General features: G+C 38.5%; 1 protein-coding gene across 6 annotated transcripts in view; it reads left to right on the forward strand.

The window, feature by feature from the left end:
• Nucleotides 1–2,176: 2,176 nt before the first annotated feature.
• Nucleotides 2,177–23,860, forward strand: part of ZMIZ1 (zinc finger MIZ-type containing 1) — a 48,870-nt gene continuing 27,186 nt past the window's right edge. The window contains exon 1 of one of the 6 annotated variants that reach the window (XM_072425090.1): nucleotides 2,177–2,194. The gene's annotated coding sequence lies outside the window, so the exon portion shown is untranslated. Of the gene's footprint in view, nucleotides 2,195–9,487; nucleotides 9,604–9,708; nucleotides 10,039–23,860 lie in introns of those variants that run through there. The other 5 variants (XM_072425086.1, XM_072425088.1, XM_072425087.1 and 2 more) reach the window with 5 other exon arrangements.

The following is a 23,860-nucleotide window of genomic DNA, read 5'->3' on the forward strand; positions in this document are numbered from 1 at the left end:
ACAAATATTGTTTGCGCAGTTTTGATAAAAAGTAAAATCTGTTGAATTCCTGTACATGCATATCATGAATTCTTTCTGCAGAGTGTACAATCAGCCACTTAATATATCGTATGCAGTGGTAATATTTATGAATGTAGAGAAGGTCAGCTTGAAATGGACAGTAGTCTAGAATATAATTTAGTATCCCCCCTCTGATGTTTGTGCTACTGATGCAAATTAGGAGAGAGTACATGTGCAAATGTTGAATGATGCTAATTTTGGTCACTGGGTGGCACTGTGTAATAAAATCTGATTTTTACTTTTACCATTGCAGATCATGTATGGGGGCATCCACCTAATTACTATATTATTAGTATATTAATATTTCTTTAGTGCAGGGCAGATCCATAAGTACTCTTTACCTACCTACAATCCTGAATATTGAAATAATAATTGCAAGAAGACGCAAACAATTTGAGAAATATATTATTATATATCCTTTTGTGTCAGCCCTTCTGCCATGGGTCCTTTAAGAGATTGCTGGGGGTGGCAAATTACAATGTTCATTGCTTTTTGGGTATATCAATACTAAAGACTTGTAAGGCTATATGAAGCTTTCCTTAGATAGTCAAGCCACGTAGAACTTTTTCCCAGTCCCTCGATATATTAGAGTATATTTTGTGCATATGCATGTACAGTTCTCACCTTTACAAATGCATTTTGGCACTCGCAGAGATTTTATAATATTTGACTAAGCTAATCTTCCAGTCCTCTAAAGCTGCGTACACACTTCCAATTTTTATCGTTGAAAATGAACGACGAACGATCGATTGGGCAAAAATCGTTCGTAAAAAAGTAACCAACGACGCCGACGAACGAGGAAAGTCGTTGGAAACGAACGACCGGACCGGCGGATCGGATTGGACGACGATCGTTGACCATCGTTCGTGTGTACGATCGTTCGTTGATCGTCCATGGTCTGAGCATGCGTAATGAACGAACGTTCGTTCACTTCCTGTCGTGCACATAGTTCCTCTATCTCTCAAACGATCGTATCTATTGTGTGTACAATATCTACGAACGATCGTGTCGTTATCTGTATGTGCAGGATCGGTGCTATACGATCGTTCGTAGATATCGTGCAGGATTGTTCGTCGTTCGTTTAACATCGATAATAATTGGAAATGTGTACGTAGCTTTAGTCCTTACATTTCGTAAAGTTGTCATTTAATAAAATCCCTACCCCGTGAGTTCCTAGTATCCCATCCAACCTGACACAGCAATTTATCCACCTCTGTGGTCTAAACTAGATCCTGTTAATACAAAGCATACATATTATAGCCCTGTTCTTATGGGTGAGCCATACCCTCAAAGGACACCTGAAGGCTACCAAGATTTCAGCTTACTTATGTTTCACATATACAGTATGAAGAGAAAACATTAGGACCTTGTTGAACAAATATTGCTTAATTGGGAAAGGTAACTATTTATCCTACATTGGCTACACTCATAGTACTACTCCCTTTGATAGTTCATTTACAATTCTCTGCAATTTTTGCAAAAATAAAAATATAAAGTGTAAGTATTTTAAAAAGCCACAAATTGATATTTGACATATACATTATTAGAAGTGTCTCATATTCACACGATTTAAACAAATTGAAGTCTCCGTGATGCCTACCTTTCCAAAACTATTAATCTATCACTGTAGCGGGCTCAGATAATTGTATACCATCCTCTGCAACATTGTTATCTGCGTACATCATATCTCCTATATAAGGGATGACATCCCTCCTCAGCAAAACATAAGAATGTAGTGTTTAGGTAAACACAAACATGTGTAGCAGTAAACTTTCCAACAGAATAGGGATAACACATGTTCAGGTAATTTAATATGTGTCTATCCCTGACGAATAGAAAGCTTTGATTGTCTGCCTAAGCTTGTCCCCTGACTGTACAACTCCCATGGTCCTCCATGGAGAAAAAAAAAAGTGTTTACAAACTAAAGTGAAAAACACAGCCGAGTTACCTGGAGGATTTAGCAACACCCACAGGAATTCCGTGCTAACTAGGTCACGCTGGAGAGCAATAGGGATGTAACCATGGGCTGTCTCCCTGGGTGTGCAGCAGGATTTGTGTTTGCTGCAGACCTCTCCCACTGGTGGAGGGCCCTCCTGGAGAAGGCTGCACCTTGTGATTTCCTCCCTGGAACCAGGTGGGTATTGATGTACTGCTACAGGACTTGGATCAATCAGTGTAGTTCACAAACCTATTCTAACATGCTCCACCTTCTTCAGGCATGTGCATCCTGTTCATTCACCTAAGTGAATGTTTGTTATATATGGCAAAGTGCCTGTATTTTATTCTTATTTTATTCAGGAGTATGAATTTATGGTTTTGTGCACACTCTGTAATACATTGTTTATGGTTGTATAAATGAGACCCTACACAGGGGATGATTTGATGATCCCTATAGAATATTTTACATTTCTATAATCACAGTTTGCTCCGGCATGATGTGCAGGTTTAATGCAGAAATAGCCCCTGCCTCCATGTAACTGGCCATTGTAGGCTGATGAGATGCAGTGATACTCTGATTAGGAACAGCCAATCCAATATATTTTGTTGTTTGTACTTCTGGAGACAGCAGGGTTAAGTACAGATTGTATATCATCCAACCCATGTACGTGTTTAGTAATGGATTCCTGTGTATTCTCTTTTATTTTCCGGTTAGCCTACACATTGAGTGCGGAGAATGGTTGCCATGGTTATGCCGAGCTGGGAGAGCTGGCATTCCTCTCTGGGTCACTATCGCCTCCTGTCACCAAGGGGCTAGCGAATTCTGTGTTTTGCAAAGGCGTTCTGCCCAGCAGGTCTGTTACAGACTGTAAGCTCCTCTGCCAAAGACTACTAAGTGGAATAGGTAGACTAATTGGGTCAGAGGAGGTATTCCTTGTAAAGCCGCCTTACCGAGGGATTCCATCATTTTTCCACAATTTTTTTTTTTTTTTCTGCGCCTCCTCTTTCCCGATTTACATCATTTTTTCAGCGTAGTCCTCCCTCCCTTCTTCCATTGCTTACATCACTCCTGGTTTCTCCCTCGTTACCTTGTTTTTCATATCTGCCTTCATTGGTCATCTTCCGCTGTTTGACACACTCCACTAGTGCAGTAAATAGATTCCATCAACCACTGGTGAACTGCACTGCAGTGGTGAATTATTTCTTGTACTGAAGGTATAAATGGAAGACTCTGCATGTTGAACATTGGGAGTGTTTTACCTGTCTCTTATTATTCTTAGGCTCCGGCTATAGCTTGCTATAATAATCATCGATGATTGATTTGCAAATACTTTTAGTCCTTTACCAAATTCTAAGATATTGGTATAATATAAATACAGGTAGGGGGCGTTTTTAGTAACATACAATCATTAATAGGTATGCTGGCTGACCTAATACAAAACATTTATGGAAAGCTGAAGCTGTAACTTGGGGTGTATGCCTATACGCCTTCAAGAAGTGCAATTAAATCATTCACAGTTTTCATTATTTCACACACGTCAGTCATTGTTGATGAGCTAGTATGCTGATCTTATATCAGATTACCCATAGGATATGACACGTTTTTACACACAGCATGATTTGTTGGGTCAGTGGTTATCATTAGTAAATCTACCTTGAAAACCAATGAGGCAACAGCTGCAGTGACACTAAGTAACACATGTTCTGTCACAGCCCATGTAGTTTAAAGAGTGCCACAACCACGTGCAGTGTATACTTTGTAAAGTAACCTTAATTTCTAGCATGGCTAGTATGTTTTATCTCTTACAGACCGTAAATGGCACTCCGGCCACTGAGGATCTACAATTTCTAAACGCTGACCGTTAAAGCTGGCAGTTATAGTTCGTTGACATCCTGTTCTGTATCTACTGAAAACAAACACCTGAATTTATGATTTTATTTTATAATTCTGGATATATAATATGTTTCTAGATGTCTGGGAGAGGGCGTGCCACCTATGTTAGCCATGTGAGCACTAATGTATGGACAGCAAGATGGATTAGTGGTTAGCACTCTGGCCTTTGCATGCTGGGTCCCAAGGTAATTGGGTTCACCCCCATATTGCTCTTAGACTGTATTAAAAAAAGACATATGACTATAATAGGGACATTAGATTGTGAGCCCTTTTGAGGGACATGACTATGGACTTTGTATAGTGCTGCTGGACTTTGTATATGTCGGCGCTATATAAATACTTTGTAGTACCGGTAATAATAATAATGTATTATGTCAGAACAGTAAGGTCATCAGAGATTTGATGTGTAGTGGTGCTTCATCATTGAGAAGCTTGGGGTTAAATTGATGATCAAGATATTGCTTACCATAAAGAGGCAAATCGTACCTGACCATGGTTTCCTGGCTCAAAAAAATTATAAAGCCTTTGGGAGATCTTTTTCCCCTTCTTTTTTCTGAAATCAGTATCCATGCGTGTGTTTCCATTGTATTTAGCAGGTTGAGTTCTGCATCTTTGATTGCATCTTTACAATAAACCTGTTTCGTGTGACTACTTGGCATCTACACTTCTGTGTTTACATATTAAATTGTAAGGTTCCTAGGTTGGATATACTTCCACTGAATTGATACAGAGCAGCGTTTGGAAGGTACTCAAGGTCATTTTTACTTACAAGGCTTGAGCAGAGCTAGCAGTTGTTCCCTGACAAGTACTGAACTACTCAATGGATTTTGTTTTCCAAATTGGAAACCTCCTCTTAGTGAAGTTTATCTAAGGTGATTTCTCGGCTTCTAGGTGTAAATTATCTCCATTAACAGAATCCCAGTCAGTATTTTATTTGTTTACTTTGTAGATTTGAGCAGTGTAAAACATATAACAGCATTATATCCCATTCTGATTCTGGAGAAAGTCTTTGACTTTTTCGATTATTTGTAAATCCATTCATTCAGCACAGTGATGACATATAGCTACAGGTGTTACTTCACACTGGAAGGGCTGGTTAGATTTCTATCCCGGAACTCCTTTAGTGTTCACAGGGAGATGCTTGTCTTACAAATATAGACTTCTTCCAAGCCTGAACCGGATAAACCAGCCCTCAGCTGACTCATTATGTGCAAATTGCCTTAGAAAAAACGTGCACCTAGTCACATTTTACTATCCGCTAAGTGCTGAATACCGGAGCATTGTATGTGTATTTAGGTGGGAATATGAGTTATATCTGCTGTATATATTGTATCCACCACCCTTAAATGCTCTTCTCCATCCATAATTTTGTATAGTCAGCTTTAAAGCTGAACTCCTGGTGAACAGCTAAATGCACCATGGAAAATACATATAAGGGAGCTTCTATACCTACCAAAAGCTTTGTACTACAGTCTATAGAGTCTTGACATTTACCCAGCTAAGCCATATTCCCAATTTTATTTCCTATTCTATGACATGCTACAGATATATCATCTCCATGCCCTCAGCCTGTGATTGCACAGTGAAAGCAGTAGCAGTCCTTATGAGCTCATTTCTCTGCTCAGTAAGTTCTCTTCTTCACCTTTATTGGAGTCATCTCCAGTAGTTTCATGTAACTTGTTGCTAGTTTTTGACTCTCCGACAGCATGGCTTCACTCTCCAACCACTGCCAGTGTCTGACCATTTTCTCTAGTAAGTCTTCACTCCATGACAGTCTCCTTTAGCATTCTTTATAATAAATCTTATATGGGAGCCTTCAGTGATGTCAGGCCCTTCATGCCTTGTAAGTTTACAACCACTGATCTGTGTTTACCCACTAGCCACAGAGAGAAGTGGAAGACCCAGCAGAAAGTGCTGGGTGTAAAAAGAGTAAAATATGGGCTCTATGAGCTTTGACCTTTTAAGATAGATCACATGACCAAATGCCTAAAGCTACCTGTAGCCAGCACTGAATAATACCTTAAACAGTAGATTCTCTGTGTAACTGAGATTATTACCCAATATGTTTACTATAGCTTTGAAGTGTACCTCTATGTACTATTACATCAGGGGAACATCTCCTCCTCTCCTTTCTATGATCACTGGATTACACTGATGGTGTCATGGGGGATGGGGTCTGGGACCAGTAATAGCTGGCCAGGGTTGGAATGTAACTCCACTTACATAGTGGCTGCCTCACAGCCATGCAGTACTGAGGAATTGGTCACAAGGTTGGCCTGAAATAGGCAGCTGCAGAATTCCTGGTGTTATATCAACCACAACTGACTTGTTCCTTACTGTTTGCTAAAAGTGAACTAAGATTAGGCAACCTTATCCTTCAGATTGTAGATTCAATATAAATTTATAGGAATACATTCTGACCACATTATATGTGAAGTTACCTGTACTTCTTAGAATATTTTGTATCAAATGAGTCACTTAAACTACATGTTATTTCTAAAGCAATGTTGAGGTTGATTCTAATTACAATCCGACTAATAAAGCAATACAAAGAGGAGTATATAAGAAAATTGGTAGACAGAATGTGTTCCATGAGCCACATGTGCTTGCACACTGCACTATATCTAGTTTATCTCTAGATGTAGCAGGTGTGATCATGTGACATCCAAAATAGAAAGAACAATAGATAGCAGGCTACATTTCCCTGCTTCCCTATGTTACGCTATAAAGCATATGCATACATAGAGGTGGATCCTATAGTTTACAGGAAGAACATGAGACATGAAATGGACACAGGAAGTCACAGGTCTTTGTGAAAGGATACATAGCTACAAGGATTTTTAGTTCATGTATAGGTAATTTTTACACATTATTGTTTTATCACTATGCTTTGGCTTTAGTTGGGCTTTAATTTGAAAGACAGCAACTTGTGACTTTTCATCTGTGTTTATTTTAATCACTTTATAATTCACAAAAAGAAGCCCAGGCAATTACCATTAGACTGTGTGTTGGAGGCATGTGGATCACAAGGGTGGATGAACATTTATAAGCATCTGGGAACTGCCACTGATTTTAATTTTTTTTTTTCTGTTAAGGCCAAAAGAAACCAGTTCACTTAACATTTACTTTTTTGTGGGGGGAATTGAGTTGATCAAAGGTTGTTCCACTGTTTTTACCACTAGAGGGAGTCCCACTTATGCAGCTGTATGAATCTTTTCTCCGCTGTAACTGTATATAACTACTGTATGCACCTTACTACCAAACCAGTGATTATAAAGTAACCCTTGGTCGCCCTTAACCTATCTCAAGAGCACCTACATTTGTCCACATTTGTTATACATCCTAATTACCTTGTTTTCCATATAAACTGGGATTTGTTTCATCATTTGATCTTTTTGGAAAAACTTTAATTTTCGAAATTGCAAGCTAGAGCCATAAATTATTTACATCAATTCACAGTTTTTGAAATGTTGGTTTACATGACCGTATGGAAAAGGATTTGATATTTGTCTTAACCGAAGTAGTGTAATATAAATATATTTTCGAATTAGCATTATTGTAATGATTCTTTACTCTGGTCTGTTCATATGTCTCCCTTTCTGTGTTGTCATCTTAGAACTGTAAAGGAAATACAATTACAAACACTTCCCTTTTTTGAAAACCACAGAAACATTTGTGATTCTATTTAAAATGTAGCAGAATAGTTGTTTCTACATTATGGCTTTATGTACTAGTTACTAATGTGCAGAAAGCAACCCTGTTTTGGCAAATCCTCCAATTCTTTCTATTGAATTGCAGCTTCTGTTTCCTATTGCCTCTTCTATATGGTCTGATTCATGTAGCAAACCTCCCACCCCCACCTTCAATAAAGAACAAGTCATTCTAAGGAGTGGGATTCCTTTCCTTTGACAATTAACCCACCATTTTTACTGCTGGTATGCTATCATTCCAAGTCCTTAAGCAATTTGTATAACCAGCTTCTGCTAGTCATATTCATTCACTAAAGAGAAACTGATAAGGGAAACCAATTGTGTGCAGACAGAGGTGTAACCAGGGGGGTGGGGAGAGGCAACTGATCAAGGTGCAAAGAAAACAATAACACAATAAATTACCAAATTCCTCATAGGTTAGAAGCTGAATTGCCACACTGAACTGTAACATACAAATGTCCCATGGAATGGTAATATCTGCAACTAGACTATATTGAGATTTTCCAGAAATATTTGGTCTGAAATGTTTCCACAGTCACAACTTTATATACATTATCCTCTGTTGCGCGCATGTGTGCTAGGCACATGTGTTTATGGGGGATGTTCCGTTACATATCACCACACAGCAGCAGTTTGCGGAGTCCTGATTTTTTGTTTTGAAAAATATGATCAGAAATATTTAAAGTACAATAGATCAGTTCTAAATTAAAAATGGGAGCTGCCATTACTCCAGCGAGCTAGTAATGCCAGAATGAAATTGGATGTCTGAACACTTGTTTTTGGGATATGTGGCTAGGACGGTATGAAATCTCTGGATCAGCAAGTCAGATAGGCAGGATTTGTAAGAGGTTTTACCAAAGGTGATCTACAAGTTTCCTAATCCATTTCCCTGCTAAATGCATTCATGATAAATAATACTTGCAGGTATTATTTTGAGGACAGAGCTATCTTCATTTTTCATACAAAATTGTTTTGTGATGCTAATTCACAGATACATCTCATATGTTCATAAATATCAGACACAGATCCTGGCCTGCTGCACCCTTGTGACTTGCTACAAATTTATTAATCTCAGTCTAAGAAAAGTCAATAAACTAATTAAAAAAAAGAAATTTTCGATATGTTTTTGTGCAGACATAAAATTACTGAATTTAAACGTTTTGTGATCTTTGTTCAGTTAACTATGCATTGACGTGACTTTGGACTTGTACGACGCTGCGTAATATGTTGGCGCTATATAAATACTGTGTAGTAATAATAATAATAATTGACCTTGTTTTTTAGTTTGGCCCCATAAAATAACTTGATTAAGATGAATATGGAAGACTGGTGTTTCTTATGCATGTCTAATACTGGTATATGAATGCATAGGATTGCCAATAAATATGGATGTCCTGGTGTTAATATTGTTTTGATAATAGCATACATCAGGAACAGCATTCAGAGGAATGGAGGTAATCTACAGCTGGCTTCATATGCATGATTTTTTCCCAGACTTTCTGGCTGCAGAAGAGATGTATTTGTAGTGAATGAACGTGGTCTGTGCCATCTATTGAATGGCAGTCAGCATGTCCAATACAGCTGCAGTCAGTGGTATCCTAAGTTCAGGGAGGAGTGTAAAAAAAAGGGGAGGGAGGGCCCATCAAACACCCCACATTTATTTTCATGAATGTAGTTTGCTATTGCCCCTGCCTAATGAATGCAGTAGATTGTGTTTTCCCTAGCTGCTGATGAAAGGGTTAAAGGATAGTGCCTAGCACCTCCCCTCAGTGTAAGTTTTGTAATGTGAGCTGCTTGGTTTTTTTTTTTTTCTTTTCTCCCTCTCTCTCCCCCCCCCCCCCCCCCCCCCCCCTTTCCTCCTCCTCTGTCTCTCTGCCTTCTGGCAAATGACTGAGGCTGCCGAGTGTGAATGTGTGTATGTGTGTGTGTGTATGGTGAATGTGTGTGTAACAGCAAGCAGCAAGCTCTCTAGACAGAAAATTCCTGCCGCATGGTGCTGAGGTGAGACAAAACCCTGTTCCCATTCTGTGCTTGTGAACCGCTCTGCAGTGCTGCACTGGGGATACATTGTGTCTGCCTGGGCATGTGTGAAGTTGGGAGGTTTAACCTGATTCTTTTCATTGTCTCTGGAGGCTGGAAACACACACAGCCAGTTGGCTGCTACACACTGAGCCATTAGCAGGGAGCCCATCTGTTATTGGTTTTGCCTGGAAATCTGGAGACAAGCAATTAATAATTGATGAGTGTTGTGCAGTAGCTGGACAGGCAGAGAGGAGCAGAGCTGGGTGTCCTTAGAGAGGCAGCATGATGGGAGCTACTGCCTGGCTTCTGAAAGACTTGATTGTGCCTGGCTTTTGTTCTGTGCATTGACACATATGTGGTCCCCTGCTACAGGGTAGGGGGAGGAATTGAGCCCCAGGACTGCTAAACTTGTGGGTAAGTGGCTTTCTTCTTAGGGGTAAGGAGGAGGGGTGTGAGGAGTTTGTAATGTGTTGTGTATATTGTGGGTGGAGAGATGCATGGTGTAATGATGCTACCGGTATGTAAGAGACTGCAGCACCTACAGGCCTCTGATCAAGGTGTTATATGGGAACAAGTGCACACTACTATTATCACTATGTGTTCCCAGATCTTCCGTGCCATAAATAAACCTATCAATGTGCTAGGACTATAGACTTCCATTGTCATTTACGGCAGATATTGTTTGGGCTGATATATATATATATATATATATTTATATTTATATATTTATATTTATATTGTCATATCCTTTGGCTTTATTTAAGTAGATACAGCATTGCTGTGCTTTTTTGTTGCATTGGTTTTCTTCTTTCTTTGACTTACAGTTAGTTAAACTGTTACAGGCCTTTGCAGAGTTGGAAGAAATCCTAGATTTGAGTATCTTGCTTTAATAATTTGAGTGAGTTACCTGCTACTTTTCGGACTTTTTTTTATCTTCCTGGGAATAGTGTGTGATGGGGAATTAGAAAGATAAATGGATTTCCATTGACGTATAAAGCCTGGCTCTTATTGGTAGAGATTGTGTATCCGGATGCTGCAGTTACAAGTAGCGACAATTCATGGATATCACTGGAGAACAAGGTAACGCCTTCTGGGCTGCAGCTTCCTGTATCATAGTGTCAAACCTGAAACATATCAGACTCCACTCTTTCCAGCCCTTAATATTTGTAATTCTGCGAAATGTACCAATGTTTCTTTACCTCTTTATTCAAAGCATGTTTGGAGAGATATAATAATCTGTGCATCCTCGTCTGTTAGAAAACAAAGTTAGCAGGGGAAATTTGTGTTAAATAGAAAACGGTTCTCCTAAACATCTTTTCTTTACATTATCGTGTTGTAATATGCCAACTACTGTTACTGATTAGTTGTGGATACTTTGACATGATCTAGAAGAGACTGGTACAGGTAATGGTTGTACAGCGGACACATATTTGTGGTCTCTTATTAGTGCACGGATGTGGTTAAATATATCAGGTTGTCCCAACTTCTTAGATTTGAGGTGCCGCTTTCTTGTTTTATCAAATTACAATTGGAGTTTGGTAGTCTCACATTCATGACCAGGACTGCTTTAAAATCTAAGTGGCCTGAGGGAAAGGATTCCAACAGTGAGCTCCCTTTGATGTTTCTCTGTAAAGAAGAACTTGGAGTGCATTTTAATGCAAATTTTTTCTTCACTTTAAACTTTTTTCCCTCCTGTAACTCACCATACACAGTATAAATTGAACCGGTCTGTTTGAAAATTTACCAACAGCTGTGTTATGAATAGGCTCATCTTAAAGTAGATCTATACTTGTATATGGTCTGCTATGCATACCAACAAATAGTAATGGAGGAGGAAAAAAATTACTATAGTAAGACCCCAGCTGGAGCGGAGCCAAGGATTATCTAGTCCTGCTTGTCTATTGGTCCCCCCTAACCCCTCTGTAGGGGATGGCCACTGTTCAGTCCAAGTCCTGTTTTCCTTTAGTTGCTGTTTGGTTTAATCAGAGAATTGTCTGCACTCTGCCTAATACAACACTTGTTCGATGACCCATTCAGGATGTTGCTAATCTCTGTCCAGCCTGGGTCAGAAAATACCAGTTGTCTTGCTGTAACAAATATGTAGTTTAGAAGTTCTAAAATTGGCCGCATGTGTGTATGTGGTGAGCAACTCCTAAATGTAAAAAAACAAACGCCTTGGCATGCTGTAACGAGCCATTGGACGGGAGGTCTTGGGCCGCTCAGTTTGTCCTTGTTGGTACACAGCTATCCCATAAAGGCTGAAGATTGTACCAAGAGTGAAGTGACAGCTCAGTTACTTAAATATGCCATTGAAAGTGTTTTGTTATGTCTGTTAGGTTAAAATATACCTTTTGAACATGCAAAAAAGGAAAGAGCACAGGAAGTTATCAATTACATTGTTCTCAGCTATTTCTGAGGACTGTAGCAACATGTGCCTCTGTGTTATGGATTGTAGTAGAAAGGTTGAGTTCAGTAGTCCAACATTGTTGTCATGTCAGATGAGTTGTTCTCTTGAGACTGTAAATGTGTTACTGGCAACTTATTGGCAAGTAGGAAATAAATATATCCTATCTATGGACTGATCAACTGCAGTATTTTTGTTTTTGGGTTTAGATATACTTTTCCGGATTCTCGCCGCCCCTATATGTTAAACCATCTTTGTGGTCCTATTTACATTTCTAACATTTTATAAAACATGGACCATAATATTGTTCATTGATTTAATCGTGAATTAGCCAGAGCTTCACATGAAAAAAAAGTAATCTCTTGACTGCACCAAATGGAATCCTTATCATCTCCTGTGCCCATCAGCTAGAAAAGCTTTGGGTGCCCATGTATTACCGAGTGATGTGGTTGTTATATATTTACTAATAAGTATATCGTCTAGAGCTTTAGTTCACATTTTGCATCTGGCCCCGGAGAAGTTTAGCACGGTCCCTGCCAAACTAATCAAAGATATAAAACATCAGCCAGCCTGTAAGGAAGACTGTGATCCAAATATTCACATTTTCTTTAACACCTACTGAAAAGGGTAACGCTGATGTTGTACCGGTTTTCCATTTACAGAGCCAAGGATTAATGTCTGGCTTTTTCTCTATGCTGGATGTAGTCCTCCTTGTTGGAGTATATGTGATGGCATATGCTTCTCCTTCCAAGTAGTATGTAATTTGTGAATAATGAATGCAATGGTCAGGACTTTCCTTCTAACAGATTGATGTGATGACAAGTGGACTGATCTACAGGACAAGCAGTACACACATAATATGTAAAGATTTTTTATCATCATGCTGTAGACCTGGCATTATTAACATTAAACTGATTTATTGTGGGGCCTCTATACTCTTGTGGCCTCTTTTTGGGAGCTTTAAAAGAAGCATTTCTGCATTTTATTTTCAGTGATAATGATGTTTGTAGAACTTGGCTTCAGCTTGAGTTAGAATCCAGACAGTTTGGATCTCCCTGCTGACAAAAGTTTCCAGTTCTTACTGCTGGCTTTGCTTTGTCACCTCCCTGGCACCATGATGATTAACCCTTTCCCTTTTTTTTCCAGTGTGTTAAAAAATCCTAAAAGATATGTTAGAAATGTAAACTTTTTACAGCTTTAAGGTTAATTCAATCAGCCAGAGTGTGAAAAATCTTTTAGTAGAGGTTACAACTTGGGGGAGTTTCTCTTCCCTGCCCCCACCAGCTATCTGCCCTTACACTGGTCAGTTCCTGCTGTTCTGTGTTTTCCCACTGTGATGAGATTATTGTCTCTTAGAAATTGGGCTCTTTTAAAGTGACCCTATTGAATAGAGGCTGTCTGCAGTTCTTTCTACTGCTTTACAAATTGGCATATCAATAGGCTTGGGTGGTTTAACCCCTTCATCTCCAGGAATCTTGTTTTTCCTGAAGTCATTAATGCATTTTGGAGGTTTATTTGTTGAACCTCTCTGCACATTATTGTATTTGTTTACTATGAAATGTTTTTAATGAGACATTGATGAAGCGATCACCTCTATGAAGACTAATTCTCATAACACTACCTAATAGACAGAAAATTACCAAGGAATATTCATCCAATAGCGGACTGCTTCTTACATAGTGTTTTTGCTCACAGAGGTTTTTCAATGTTGTCTTCTGATTGTTTTGTGCTGTTCTCTTTTTGGTAATGTTGAAGAAGCATCATAAGGTATCAAAGCACTGTGATTTACTGCTGTCAACCAGTCCACAACTGCTCCAAATTCCTGGTTATCACTGAAACGATTAGGAGGTTGAAATCTCTTTTTGTACATGCTTGTCTAAGTGGCAATACCAAGCAGTTTTTCAGAAGCTTTATGCAGTGCCTTGGGATGGTCTGCCACTCAACCACTTCAATAGACTTGAATAGGACCGATTTAGAAAAAAACATTTTGCAAGCGTTTGTAAACATGTTTTCCAGTGTTTTAGAATACAACAGCAATGGAGCAGATATCTCATTGATAATTTCAACCAGATTAAGCCATATGCACAAAATGCATCTGTAGCCAATTGCATGCAGGGATCACTTGCAAGCAAACATCAGTCAAAACTGCATTTAATTGTCTCTTGATGTCTAGTGATAAAAGTGAGCACCCGGGAGTAGTTAACAGTGTGGTTTTCAACCGCCTGACTGAACTTGACCTAAAGCAGGATGTGCTGATCTTTTACTTCCTGTTTTACCTGCTAACGGATCTGCCACACTGTGGTCAATTTAAGGTCCACCATACAGAGGTTGATCTCCTCGCCACAATCTGCTTATCTATTATTTACCTGTCCACAGATCTGCAATACCTTTGAAACATTTGACGAGTCCTGGTTGCTACCATGTGTTCACCTCTTGAATAGACTTAAAATTGCAGCCCCCCAAATGATCAGACACTTGAACTTCAACTATATGATTGTGTACATCTGTACAAGCTGTCACATTGAGTTTATAGAGAATGGTGGTAGAAATATTTAGTGGGAAAACAAAAAGGATTAAATAGTTGTCGAAATGTTCTGATATCACTATCACCTCTGAATCCTTTTCCAGAAGTGTCCACGTATAGTTCATAGATGTTAGATGACTGCGCTGAATTACCCATCATAATAAAATTTATGAACACTTTTGGTGGCAAGCTGATTACAGTCCAAAAACGTGTGACTCCTCTAATATGAATGACTTATTTATCTTGAGTTTTGCATTACTATTTTTTTTAAAAATTGTAGTCTTCTCTTTTTCCAAGTTTTCCTTCCTCAGCACATTCATCTGTCCCAAGGTGTCCATGGATATAAGAAGGTAGTCATTCTGGTGTGGACAAAGCATATGGTCAATGGTTTCTCCATTTATTTTATGTCAACAAAGAGGAGAAGACCAGCACTGCCAGACTTTAAAAACCTTGTACACACACTACAGTTTCATCATCCATCGTTTGTGGTCGTCTCTGATGAAAACCTTGGTTCTGTATAGTTTTCATCCAACGCCATTTAGTAATCCACTTTGTTGGATCGTTAACAACCAAAGGCTACAGACACCTATTGATTTACAGCAGCCCTCTCCATAGAACAGAGGAGTGCCGTATTGAAAGATTTCATTGATTGAGATAGCAATAGGGGCTAGTTGTGGTCCCCCCATCGGGCCGGCTAAAATAAATAAATTTAAGGTTTGACTTGCCATATGCTTTAAAGTTTCTATAGTAAAAAATAACTTTTTTTTATTTTTTAATGTCTGTGTGTTGGAAACCATTGTCACTAAACTAAAACTGAGGGAGGTATCCCCAGATCAAGAGGTTTGGGGAAATCTTTTAAGGGGGACACTTATTCCAGCGACAGCTGTTTCAAACGGGAATTGCCTTTTGGGAGATTTTCTAAACCCCCCCCCCCCTTCCAAAAAAAAAAAAAAAAACATTTACCTTATTCCAACTCAAAACTGGGAACTTTACTGTTATACTACTGAGGATTTCATAGTATACTACAATGAGCTAATTTTGTGCCCTCCTTGTTAATTATAATATTGTACCAAGTCTTTTTTTTTGGGGATTAAAGACCTATAACCTAATACACCGGGATATGTTGTAGAGACCTTTATGGATTGCCGAACTATAAATGATGCTTTAGTATAGCTTGTACTTTATTTAACCTTATGGTGCAGCATGTATCATCCAGGAAGCTATCCACTCTATAGATGAGCACAAATAGTAAAATATGTCAGCGTTTTTCAACCAACAGCAAAAGTTGGGTAATGTTCAGTGGATTCTAGAATTACCTTGTAGCAGACTGGGCTTAAGCTGACACATTGTAGAGTAATTTAACATTTAATTCAAACTTTCAAGCTTTGAGGTCTGAAAGAAGGGAGTTAAAATGACACATAACTATAACTTTTAAGACTTATTTTAACTTGTTTTGTATGTGTGGGATATGTTAATAATTTTTTTTTATCTCAAAAGATCCCATATGTGAATGTGTATGGCTGGATTTACAGGAATGGTTTAACTAGAACAGAAATATGATTTAAAAATAAATATCACAAGAAACCTGGCTGCTTCCGATTATGGGATCAATCTTCATTCATGTGTCTGTGGTCACATTTGATTCCTAGAAGACCATTATTTTTGTTATTTTATTTTAAGGGGCCTAGAAATCAATCCCAAGGTCATCCACAGACATTATATGATGTCTAGATGTGTTTGGATTCCCCAAGTGATTTCCTGTTTTTATGTTTTTGCTGGTCACCCCATAAACCTTCATGTTAGGCTTCACCATTTACTCACATTTGTACTGTAGAGGAATCTCATGTGTATGGATAACTCTCTCTTTACACATATAGTATACATGCACACTCGGTTTCCCTGAATACACAGAAGGGTGAATGTTTAGCCTAGCCTTTTTTTGTTTCTAAAGGTCCTAAAGCCCTTCACAGTTCCAATCTGGTAGTTTGACAGGAAAGCTTGGTCAAAGCTTTCTAGAAAACTGCAAGGTCATTTTTTTCTATTTTAAAGCATGTGTTGTATGCAGTTTCGAAGCATTGCAGTTTTGCATCATCTTACATGTTTAACAAGGTACTTTCTACCATGTGACTTAAACCCGGTCATTTAAACACATGCAAAACCTATATCACGTGCCTTTTTGCATGTGTTTTGGACATATTGGAAAAAACGCATGTGATAGCTGAATATATGACTATAGACAGCTGGATCCACATGGATTTGTGTTCTATAGGTTATGTCAGGTTTTTTTTTTTTGTTTTTGTTTTTCTTACTACGAGTGGACGTCGGTGTGAACAGTTGCTCACTGGTCTGCAATGTCCCTGAGATTTCTACTGGAAGAACAATATCTGTGACTGGTAGGTAGAGCTATGTTGTCTAGTTCAGAGATCTTTCTGTTGGAGTATTCCAGGGGATAGTTAGGAAGTTTTAGTATCTCTGAGATTAGAAGAAAAGTTTTTGGTGAACCCTACAGCTATGTACAATAACCTATTTGTTGTTGCTTTAAATGATCATTGTTTTCAATCACCTTTACAGGCATTTGTTGTGTGGACATGCTGCTCCTTTTCCGCCTAGAAGTATGTTCTGGAGGGGAGGATAAATGAGGGGGATGGGTAAGAAGATTTGGAGGTGGCCTCTGCATGCTCTACAGTAGTCTGCCATCCATTATTTAGGGATCCTGGATCCGGAGAACACTAAACAATGGCTTTTCTCACCTGAATGGACACTAGGCCCTCACCTGACCTCAATAGTCTATCTAGAATCACATTTCCACTTTTCCAGGGCCATTCCTGAATGCAGACATGGCATCTGTGCTACCATCATCATGTCTTTATAGGTAATCAGTCCAAGGAGGCAAAGCAATTAGTTTGGGTATGAATACATTTTACTATGGTATGCCTTGCAGTGATTTAACTAGGATAACTGTAGCCATTTCATATTTCAGTTAAATCTTTGCAATTCTGCATAAAACCCTCAGTGCCACAGTGTTTAAGGTTAACTATCCGTAATCATGAGAGTCCTCTTTTTGAACAAAATAAGGCATCTGTAAGCAGAGGTCTTGGTTTTGCTTGCTTGCAGTATCCTTGTCCTGTCATTTCTTTGTGCACTGCATCCCTAATGATACAGCGGAGCCTACACGGTGCTGTGCCAATCACATATTCAGCATGCTGCCATCACGTGGTCCTTTCACTAGTGTATATTTCAAGATGTCAATTGTAAGAGAGACAGCCAGCTTGGCCCTGCATTGATGGTTTGGGATTTGGCCCAGACACAGCGGGATAATAATAGTTGACAGTCTCATAATCTTGTCTTTAAGAGTGTGTTTATACATAAGCATATGTGTGTGTGTGTATGTGTTTATAAATATATATACACACACACTGTATTCATATTTATCTTTTTACTGTATAAATATGTTTGCCAGATCATATAAAGTTATTGCTAGATTAGGCTTTTTTTTAGTCTTTGGTCATTTGTCATTTAGGCCATTTTATTACATATGGAAAACTTCTAAGTGAGCAGCACAGTGGCTCAGTGGTTAGCACTATGCCTTTGCATAGCTAGGTCCCAGAATCTTGGCCAGGCCACTATCTTTATGGAGTTTGCTGGTTCTCCCCTTGTTTGCGTGGGTTTCCTCCGGGTACTCCGGTTTTCTCCCACATTTCATAAACATGAAGTTAGGTTAATTGGCTTCCCCTCCAAAAAAATTTTGGACCTTAGCCTGTATTTAAAGACATATGACTGAGAAAGGGACATTAGATTGTAAGCCCCTTTGAAGGACAGCTCCTGACAGGACTACGGACTATGTACAGCGCTGCCTAATATGATGGCGCTATTTAAATACTGTGTAATAATAAATAAATTATTAAGTGGCAGACAGAGCTGGACAGATGGCTACAAACTACCAATAAGCTTAAGAATATTGCATTTATGTTTTGTCTTTAGACACAAGCAAATTACACAATAACACACTATTAAATGTGTGAGGAACTGGTACCATTTGTGCCTACCTTTTGATAGTAAGAAGTCTTCTAAACATCCCTTTCACTGATGTTTTTTTATCAGTGTTAAAATTGGGAACCTTCCCTGTTATCTCATATAGTCTCATGGCATTCCTTCTAACATTGGCCAAAGTGAATATCAGATGTTTCTATAACAAATGTCTTTACTCCTCTCCTCCCCCCAATAAAGGCCCCTTGGATTGCTCAAGAGGTTTACAAAAATGTTACATTAGGGAGTTGTAAAGACCTACTTTTTATTACACTTTACTACAATTACCATCTTTGATCATCTTACTCCTGTTGCACCTTACAAAATCCAATAACTTTGGGGATGCCCTTTTTATTTCTAAAAAAAAAAAATACTTACCCCTTTACCCATAGCTCTTCATTCTAGGCAATACACCTCTCAAATATATTTTATTATTGCTGTCCCAATAAATGTGTTTTAAAACTGGAGGTCAATATTCTATCTGGAGGTCAATAAAAATCAAGTTTGTCTAACAGGTTAGTAAATAGTTGCATGCTTTGGAAAGGTCATGTACTTCCACACTTCTCTTATCCAACTTTATCCCCTGGATGGGCAGCACGTGGCCTTTGCAGCGCTGGGTCCCAGGTTCAGCCAGGATGCTATCTGCATGGAGTTTGCAGGTTCTCCAGGATTGTGTAGGTTTCCTCCAGGTACTCCAGTTTCCTCCTACATTCCAAAAACTTGCAGTTAGGTTAATTGGCTTGCTTCCAAAATTGACCTTATTACTGTATTAAAGGCATATGGCTATGGAAGGGACACTAGATTGTGAGCCCCTATGTGGGACAGGTAACGACACCACTATGGACATTGTACAGCGATGTGTAATATGTTGGCGCTATATAAATACTGTATAACAATATTAATGGTGAAATGCTAAGTGTTTGTGTGGAGTATTTACATAAAAAAATACATTGATAAATAGCTTTCAGTCTTGCGTTATATATTTAGTTCCCACAAACTATATTACAGGGTTAAGGTAACTAAAGAGACATTAATGCTTGCTTTCTGTTAATTAAAAGCAGATAAAGTATTAAAAAAAATACAGGTCACTAAACCAGAGATGTAGATATTTATAATGGTTGGATTGGGCCTTGCTATCCCTCGCCTTGCATACATTTCCTTTGGGTCAATGACCAGCCTTAATTTTTAGGAGCCAAAAACGGTGCTTGGTAGTTTGAAGGGAGCAGAACTAAGTTTACAGGAAGCTGGGATTTGTTTTAAACTTCTCTCTGTATCTCCACATCCAGAGACTATTCTTGTTTTTAACTCTCTTCTTATTATATGTTTTGGTTGGACTTCCCTGGGTTAGCATGATTTGACTGTTAAAAAAAGAATTGAGCTCTGTCATTCAATAGCAATAATATTAAACTCACATGTGGAATTTACTCTTTTCATTTATTTTGAATCCTGCCAAGCCTTAGTACTGTGTCCTCTCTATCAGGAGGATAATGTGGATTTCTCTATGGTGGGTGAGGGGAGATCTCCGGTTACACAGGGTCTGCAGAGGCATATGTGCTAATGCACCTGACTGTGGCCTCCCATTAGCCTGACTCTGCTCTTTGACTTCTTGTTCTGCCATATGTTGTCTTTCTCTAAATGAGCAGGTACATAGGAAGCAGACCAGATGTGCTTGGGAAAAGGATCTTTGTAGTACAATTCTGACCCTGCTGGGAAATAACTGATTTCTGCCACAAACAAGGATATCACAAGGTTAACTACCATTTGTGTTCATTCTGCAGTTTTAGAGTTGTAATGTAACAGAGCCAAAGAGCACAACATTACAAAATCTATTTACAATGGCGCGTGTGTGTGTGTAGATAATGATTAGCACAACAAAGGTTTTAAAGAGAGCTGGATTTATTAAAGCAGAGGTTAAAAAGCTATACCATGTGTTACTCATGGCAATCTTTGTTAGTGTTTATATGCATTTATTTGTATTTTTTCTATGGTCGTTCTTTGTGTTCTGCATAACTAGGGGTATGACAGGGGTGTGTTTTTTGCTTATATATTGTGTACTAAATGGTGTCCCTGCTTCTCATCTCAGATAGGAGGGGTTATGGGTATGCACTTCTGCATATATTATTGTCCAGTGACGTGTGACACATCCTGTCCCAGTGCTCTGTGTTCATCTCAGCTACAATACCCCACAAAGGTAAATGAAGGTTGACATAGTTAGTGGCTCTGGTCATACCAGCTGTAGAACGCTAACTGCGTGTGTATGGACTTTCACTTGTATATTGAGATTTCCATGCTATATTTTAGCTTGGCAGATGAAATATTATGTCAGACATGACTTAAGTGCACAGAATACACTGCAAATAATCTTCTTGGTCTGCTGAGCTAATGGCAATGGCATGCCAAGGATAATACCAAGCATGTGTATGCAGGCAGCAATAAGGAATGTGTGTCTTGTTAGTTACTGCAGACTTGCATCTCATTCATCGGAAAAAGAAGCCCTGTCAATGCAATATTTGCAATGATACGTTTTCAATAATCATTTAGAGGATGGATTATAGTTTATTAGAATAGTTTCAACTTTAACCAAAAGAATACACTTTTTTAGAAATTCATACCTCGGACCAAACAAGGCTGGACAATAATGGACAATCCTCTAAAATATGGCAAAGTTAGCTGCTATGCTTACCATTGTTAGCTTACTTTTGCTATATGTAACCTCGGTGTATGAAAAAATTACTTTGTGGTTGCTTTCAAATAAAGAAGAGCATAATCTTCCCAGATTTAGCTGTCCAAAGACATCAGAGAGCAGTCAGATATATAGTAATAATCCATCTATGTCATAATGTCTTTTCTCCCGGCTTTAGCGATAAACGGGGGCATTGGGGTTGGAGGTAGTATACGTGGTATTTGCAGGAAGTAGGGAATGTGTGGCTTTACAGGCAAAACACTCTTATTATCTGGCAATTCCTGGTCAGTGTGGGAGAATAACGTGATTCCGCTTGTTACCATTCATATACGAACATAGATTTTAGGTTCTCATGTTCATCATTTAGTGATGTCTACTTTCTTCCATGCTTTCTAAAAATCTGTCTTGTAGTTGGCAGGATACAAGCTTTGTGACGTTGATGTGAATTTCTGACCATGTTTGGCTACAGAGGAAAATGTGGTTTCAGACCCTATTATAAAGTGGGCAGCCACAACGTCACATTCCTCACCACGTTTTACTTTATCAAATACAAATCTTTTGGCATTTTTTTTTGTTTGAATTTTACACTGATTGGATTATTTTATTACACACTTTACATTGCTAAAATAATAATGACCACTGTAAGAGATTTTTGTCACTTTTTACCAGTTTTTTTTTTGTTTTGTTTTTTTACCAAGGTTAACCAAAGTTAGTGTCCTATATCTGGATGATACATTGGGTTGTCCAATATGAACAATATGATCTAGGCTTTTCTGCTTCCTGTTGACTTTCTGTCTGATGAAATGATCAGATGCAAAATCAATCGACCAAAAGCAGATTTTGTTTTTTGTCGTTGATCGGTCATAGGTAGTTTGGACGTGTTGGTAAATATTAAAAGTACAAGTTGTGCCATGTGTACAAGCAATCAGTACCATCCTGATTCTGATCTCTTTTATTTAAACAAAACATTGTAAGATCAGAAGTGGATGCTTTGTTTACAGGCATCACCAATATATCAATTTGGTTACGTGCAAAACAGGCAACAGATCTGCCTATATGTACCAGCCTTTTAGGCCATTTAGTTCTCAGATTTTTCATAACCCTGTAGCAGAACATAGCCAGGTGGATGAGACGATTTTCTCTGTTACACACCAAGGAAAATATACAATGCTGTTTTCCTTTTTCCAGCTTTCAGATTGGAAAGTTATTATTTGTATTAACTTGTATTTTTATAGCGCTGACATTATTTGTACAAGGCTAAAATCTGTCAAACTCAAAGAATGACTCAAGGTTTTTTTTTCAGCAGTTAGTATACGCATAAAGTAGTAGTTGTGCCACACAGATGAAGACACAGGCTTTATTCTGTAAATGGCCAGGAGGAAGGAGAAACATAAGAATGAAACCTGCAATGCTTCAATACAGAGCGGCCCCAAAGTACAGTGCGAGATGCAGTATTACAGGCACCTCAACCAAATACTTGTGAGGATTAAAAGAAACAATGCCTTATGGAAACTGTCCTGTGTATTCAGTTGGGCTTTACAGAGAATGTGGAACGATGTCAAAGACCTCATTAAATTTAGTGCTACAAAGTTTAAAGTGAATTCTGCAGGCTGTGTGTACATGGAATATAATTTACCAAACCTGGGTGCTTTGATTTGTAATTGTTAATGATGTTCTATAAAGTAAGGCTGATATGTAAAAAAACAAAAATGGTGGATATGTAGTTTTTAGCGGCCGATTAGGCTTCACCTTCTATTCTTCAACTTTCACTGTAAATATAACAACTGAAATTTGTCTGCATGCTATAGATATCATCTCTACATTCCTCTAAGCCCACCAAGTAATGTGCTCTGATCATCCAATAGGTAATACTAGTTACCTTTCTTACACATGTAGTCTGCTGGAGGATGGCAGTGACTCGCTTTCATATAGCATTCTCTGTGTCACTCTGTTCCCCTGAGGATGCTATGCTTCTATTTTTAAACTAGTGACACATGTCTGAGCTGGGAGTCTTTTTTCCCCTCCTTTTCTTAGGCTTCTTGATGTGATAAATAAAGGGAACAATTTCTATAGATCAGCTAAATTAACACATTATTTATTAAATATCATATTCAAGCCTTGCTTTAAACAGTTGATTTACATTTATTGGCCATGTAGACTTTTCCTGGTCTGTAAGAGATGTTGGACACAAAGGATCCACACATACATACATATAGTACACATCCTTGCCATGTACATTTTAAATATTATATATTTTTTAGATTGCAAGCACCTCTGAGCAGGGTCCTCTCCTGTTTCATGGTTTGAATCTGTATGTCATTTGCAGCCCTGATTTAATGTACAGAGTTGTGTAATATGTTGGAGCTATATAAAGGAGTGCAGTCTTATATGATATGATCGCTGTTTCCAAAGGTAGTCTTATGGTACTGGCAAATGACATCAGAATAAAGTGTACATCCCCTAGTGTCCTCCTACCCCCTGTATACTACTAATGCATTTTAACCCCCCTCCCCCCATTCCTTTTTCTCTGTAGGTGGATGTTATTTCTATTCTTTGCAGTATTATCCATCTAACAATCAATTGTATTGCTTGCCAACCA

This window comes from Pyxicephalus adspersus, chromosome 10 (genome assembly GCF_032062135.1).
Source record: "Pyxicephalus adspersus chromosome 10, UCB_Pads_2.0, whole genome shotgun sequence".
Classification (NCBI taxonomy): domain Eukaryota; kingdom Metazoa; phylum Chordata; class Amphibia; order Anura; family Pyxicephalidae; genus Pyxicephalus; species Pyxicephalus adspersus.